Raw genomic sequence first — 6,076 nt, 5'->3', positions numbered from 1 at the left:
TCCACTGGAGAGTGAAAATGTCATTCTGGCATCAAATGATCGTCTTTACCTTAATTATATATGTCGGACATGGCCGAAAGAAATGACACAACATACATACAATTTAGGTGAGGACGATCAATTGATCACTTCGGTGAAAATGCACACCATGCTCGAACTCTTACTGGAATCGTTGAAATGGCGCAAGTAATGAGGACAATGGGCAACAGGCACTACATTAGTAGTGTGTGAATAGGTTGAAAATTTGGGTCTGACGGGAGGCGTGCTAGGGTATCCTCTGCAGTTTCAATGACCACTGCGACCGGATGGCGCAGTGGTAAGCGCATCTGCCTAATAAGCAGGAGACCTGTGTTCGAATCCCTGTCCAGCACAAACTTTCAACTTTCTCCATTGATTAAATCAATGCCCACTATCAGAAAATGTCATTCATTCCTTTGTGTCTTGATTACTAACGGCAGCAGGATATAGATTGTGCCTGTTCTTTCCGAGGAGTGCGTGTGTGTGTGTCTGTGTGTGCTATGAAGACAAGAACATAATTAGAATGTTGCATTAAAATACAGATAAAACTTTTTCACAAACATATCAGCTTGTGAAAGTGTTGAATCCTGCCTAGCTGTCATAGACGGGGTGTCTAGCAAACCTGCTTCTCTGATCGCTAGACAACAATTTAAGGAAATCTTATTAATGAGTTTTATTACGAAAAGTACATGACAGTACTTAACCTTGTGTTGAACAGATGTGTCAGAAGCAAAGGGCGAAAGACAAAATAAACAACGTTCTTCAATATATGCAATTCCTAAGTCGCTGGTCTTGAAGTGCCTATCTTGACGGTGCTGTAGAAGTCGGCCGCGACCAGTAGGCGCGGCGCTTATGTCCGCATAGAGGCTGCTGCCATCGCGTTGTCGTCCTGGAGAGGGGTCGGACACTGTGCAACTGGCTGACGTCTTCATCACTCTCGTTTCCGATTGGTGTACCGGCGGCTCACTTTACGCCATAACAGGAAGCGTACATTTACATACCACTATATCACATTTATGACGACTCATCGCAGTCTGGAACCGCAAGACCGCTGCGGTCGCAGGTTCGAATCCTGCCTCGGGCATGGATGTTTGTGATGTCCTTAGGATAGTTAGGTTTAACTAGTTCTAAGTTCTAGGGACTAATAACCTCAGCAGTTGAGTCCCATAGTGCTCAGAGCCATTTGAACCATTTTTGAACGACTCATCGTAAATATAACAACACATGGTACCACTTTACCTTACAAATGACAAACATCATTTAAACTGAGCTTGCTGATTACATTTCCACACAGCTAACCTCGACATGTGATCGAGACTGTGATAAAAATAAACATCCACATGAGAGTATCATTTATTATCTGTAAGAAACTAAGCATAATCATAAACGTATAAAAGCTTCAACTGTAATGGAACAAAAATCTTTCGTCTAGTCGCAGACACAGTTGCATCAAGAACTTAACCATCGTCAATTTAACGACTATGGACCCAGTTTTCGGTGGTTTACGGAAGACTTCCATGGCAGCCGAGGTCTTTGCAAGAAACTGTTTGGTGATTACGTGGAGAGTATTATCCATGTATAATTTGTGGCACAGAAGTACCAATATTTTAATGAGAAGTAATGATAAATTAACACATATTCAGGGAATGGAATGAGGGCAGCGCACAATATCAAAACACAATTTACCAGGGCTAGAAAGCAGATAACTAATTCTGGTCTGCCGATAAGTACTTTGGAACATAAATTAATTACTTTCCTTAATGACTGAACCTCGTGGATAACAGGCATTCCGACTTCCGCGAGAGAGGAGAGAGGAAAAATTACACAATTTGTCTTCGGTTTCACGCTGATCAGTACCAAATCCTCGGTCTCGACCCGGAGAGTAACAAAAGCTAAAATTTTCTTCCATCGCAGAATTACAATATTCACTTTCATCTGTAACGAATATAACGCCGATGGAACATTAAACTATTATCTTCCCTCATAAATTGTGTTAGCCATTAAAATTACCGTCCGCAGCTCGTCGTCGTGCGGTAGCGTTCTCGCTTCCCACGCCCATGTTCCCGGGTTCGATTCCCGGCGGGGTCAGGGATTGACTGGGTGTTGTGTGATGTCCTTAGGTTTTTTTTGTAGACCCAGCCCTGAAGACAGTCATTAGCTCGGAAGAGGTGTGGATCTGCGACAGTGACTGAAGCACGCTGCGGTGGCCGCCCTTTTGCCCCAGAGGCGGCGCAGCTGGCGTGGGCTCGCCGCGAGCTGCCACTGTGTGCCGCAAGTGTCCGGGGGCTACGCACGGCGGCCGCCTGCGGCTGCTTAGGCGCCCCCCCAGATTAGCGATTTATCCGGCCGAATACCTCGGTCCACGCACCACCCCGGCCCCCACCCTGCGCCGCCCCCTCTCGCATTTCATTAAATTCCTGGGGCGCTGCGGGGGTGGCTGCGACTCCGCATTCCTGGTCGCGAGCCGCCTGTGCAATCGCTGCGCTGCCCCGGCACAGCTGTGATTCCCTTTGCTTTGCGACTCGCCCCACACCTCGATAGCCAGGCGGCAAGAGCGAGGACTTTCTTCTGTCACCAGAAGCTGTGACGCAGCTACGAAGGTTCCTGCAACTGTTCTTTTGTGATATACATTTTTCCAGTGCTTGTTAATGGCACCCAAAATCTCCAAGTTGATTTTAGGTTATTACACCCCCGTATAGCGTAAAGCACAAAGCGTTAGCTCGTAAGACAGTACGCCAGACCAGCATCGGATGCGCGGGGCAGATTAACGACGAATCCTCTGCAATATCTACGAAACAGTTACTGTCTGCTGCTCATCACTCCACGGAACAAAAATCGTCGTCACACGTACTTCGCTGTAAGCCTGCACCAGGCTTCATGGCCTCTAAACAACACCCAATGTCACTCAGTGCAGTAAATACTAATGCTCCAAAATCGGTACCACCCATGTTGCTACTCACACGCCCCTTTTCTTGAGTAAAGTGCATATTCGCTTTGTCTAGCACTACAGAAAAAATGGCTCTGAGCACTATGGGACTCAACTGCTGTGGTCATCAGTCCCCTAGAACTTAGAACTACTTAAACCTAACTAACCTAAGGACGTCACACACATCCATGCCCGAGGCAGGATTCTAACCTGCGACCGTAGCAGTCGCGCGGTTCCAGACTGTAGCGCCTAGAACCGCTCGGCCACTCCGGCCGGCCGCACTACAGAAAGGTCTGTCTAGCAGCTGATAATTTTACATTACTCTCCTTAACTTTTATAACGCTAGACTCTGCACGTGAGCTAACCTTGTATTATTACACTACTGGCCATTAAAATTACTACACCACGAAGATGACGCGCTACAGACGCGAAATTTAACCGACAGGAAGAAGATGCTACGATATGCAAATCATTAGCTTTTCAGAGCATTCACACAAGGTTGGCGCCGGGGGCGACACCTACAACGTACTGACATGAGGAAAGTTTCCAACTGATTTCTCATACACAAACAGCAGTCGGCCAGCGTTGCCTGGTCAAACATTGTTGTGATGCCTCGTGTAACGAGGAGAAATGCGTACCATCACGTTTCCGACTTTGGTAAAGGTCGGATTGTAGCCTATCGCGATTGCTGTTTATCGTATCGCGACATTGCTGCTCGCGTTGGTCCAGATCCGATGACTGTTAGCAGAATGTGGAATCGGTGGGTTCAGAAGGGTAATACGGAACGCCGTGCTGGATCCCAACGGCCTCGTATCACTAGCAGTCGAGGTGACAGGCATCTTATCCGTATGGTTGTAACAGATCGTGCAGCCACGTCTCGATCCCTGAGTCAACAGATGGGGCCTTTGCAAGAGAACAACCATCTGCACGAACAGTTCGACGAGGTTTGCAGCAGCATGGACTATCAGCTCGGAGACCATGGCTGCTGTTATCCTTGACGCTGCGTCACAGACAGGAGCGCCTGCGACGGTGTACTCAACAACGAACCTGGGTGCACGAATGGCAAAACGTCATTTTTTCAGATGAATCCAGGTTCTGTTTACAGCATCATGATGGTCGCATCGGTGTTTGGCGACATCGCGGTGAACGCACATTAGAAGCGTATATTCGTCATCGCCATACTGGCGTGTCACCCGGCGTGATGGTATGGGGTGCCATTGGTTACACGTCTCGGTCACCTCTTGTTCGCATTGACGGCACTCTGTACTGGGGACGTTACATTTCAGATGTGTGACGACCCGCGGCTCTACCGTTCATTCGATTCCTGCGAAACCCCACATTTCAGCAGGATAATGCACGACCGCACGTTACAGCTCCTGTACGGGCCTTTCTGGACACAGAAAATGTCCGATTGCTGCCCTGGCCAGCACATTCTCCAGGTATCTCACCAATTGAAAACGTCTGGTCAATGGTGGCCGAGCAACTGGCTCATCACAATATGCAGTCACTACTCTTGAGTTACGCGTAGTCTCGGGGTAGCGTCTTTGATTCATAATCAAAACGTCTTCGGTCCCGGATTCGATCCCCGCCACTGCCTAAATTTTGATAAATAATCAGCATTGGCGGCCGAAGACTTCCGGCTTAAGAGGTCAGCCTCATTCTGCCAACGGCCTTGTCAAAGAGGGCGGAGAAGCGGATAGAGGTTCAGGGCACTCTCTTGTCCTAGGGGTGGGAAATTGCCCCTAAAGGCGGAAGAATCAGCCGTGATCAGCGACATGACGATGCAGAAGGCAATGGAAACCACTGCATTAAAGACACGTAACGTGTATCCATAGGACATGTGGCCTGTAATTGAAGAAGTGTCATGATGATCTCTCCATTGGCAAAAGATTCCGGAATAGTCCCCCATTCGGATCTACGGGAGGGGACTGCCAAGGGGGAGGTTACCATGAGAAAAAGATTGAATAATCAACGAAAGGATAACGTTCTACGAGTCGGGGCGTGGAATGTCAGAAGCTTGAACGTGGTAGGGAAACTAGAAAATCTGAAAAGGGAAATGCAAAGGCTCAATCTAGGTATAGTAGGGGTCAATGAAGTGAAGTGGAAGGAAGACAAGGATTTCTGGTCAGATGAGTATCGGGTAATATCAACAGCACCAGAAAATGGTATAACAGGTGTAGGATTCGTTATGAATAGGAAGGTAGGGCAGAGGGTGTGTTACTGTGAACAGTTCAGTGACCGGGTTGTTCTAATCAGAATCGACAGCAGACCAACACCGACAACGATAGTTCAGGTATACATGCCGATGTCGCAAGCTGAAGATGAACAGATAGAGAAAGTGTATGAGGATACTGAAAGGGTAATGCAGTATGTAAAGGGGGACGAAAATCTAATAGTCATGGGCGACTGGAATGCAGTTGCAGGGGGAGGAGTAGAAGAAAAGGTTACAGGAGAATATGGGCTTGGGACAAGGAATGAAAGAGGAGAAAGACTAATTGAGTTCTGTAACAAGTTTCAGCTAGTAATAGCGAATACCCTGTTCAAGAATCACAAGAGGAGGAGGTATACTTGGAAAAGGCCGGGAGATACGGGAAGATTTCAATTAGATTACATCATGGTCAGACAGAGATTCCGAAATCAGATACTGCATTGTAAGGCGTACCCAGGAGTAGACATAGGCTCAGATCACAATATAATAGTGATGAAGAGTAGGCTGAAGTTCAAGACATTAGTCAGGAAGAAACAATACGCAAAGAAGTGGGATACGGAAGTACTAAGGAATGACGAGATATGTTTGAAGTTCCCTAACGCTATAGATACAGCAATAAGGAATAGCGCAGTAGACAGTACAGTTGAAGAGGAATGGATATCTCTAAAAAGGGCCATCACAGAAGTTGGGAAGGAAAACATAGGTACAAAGAAGGTAGCTGCGAAGAAACCATGGGTAACAGAAGAAATACTTCAGTTGATTGATGAAAGGAGGAAGTACAAACATGTTCCGGGAAAATCAGGAATACAGAAATACAAGTCGCTGAGGAATGAAATAAATAGGAAATGCAGGGAAGCTAAGACGAAATGGCTGCAGGAAAAATGTGAAGACATCGAAAGAGATATGATTGTCGGAAGGACAGA

The 6,076-nt window shown here is 47.0% G+C and overlaps 1 non-coding gene across 1 annotated transcript; it reads left to right on the top strand.

The window, feature by feature from the left end:
• The first annotated feature begins 299 nt into the window (after positions 1–299).
• Trnai-aau lies at positions 300–372 on the top strand. Its single transcript has one exon. It is a non-coding gene; the product is annotated as a tRNA-Ile (tRNA).
• Positions 373–6,076: the final 5,704 nt, after the last annotated feature.

Source organism: Schistocerca piceifrons, chromosome 2, assembly GCF_021461385.2.
Source record: "Schistocerca piceifrons isolate TAMUIC-IGC-003096 chromosome 2, iqSchPice1.1, whole genome shotgun sequence".
In the NCBI taxonomy this organism is placed as follows: domain Eukaryota; kingdom Metazoa; phylum Arthropoda; class Insecta; order Orthoptera; family Acrididae; genus Schistocerca; species Schistocerca piceifrons.
Note: the sequence above shows the minus strand (reverse complement) of the source record. Positions and strands in the feature narration are given on the sequence as shown.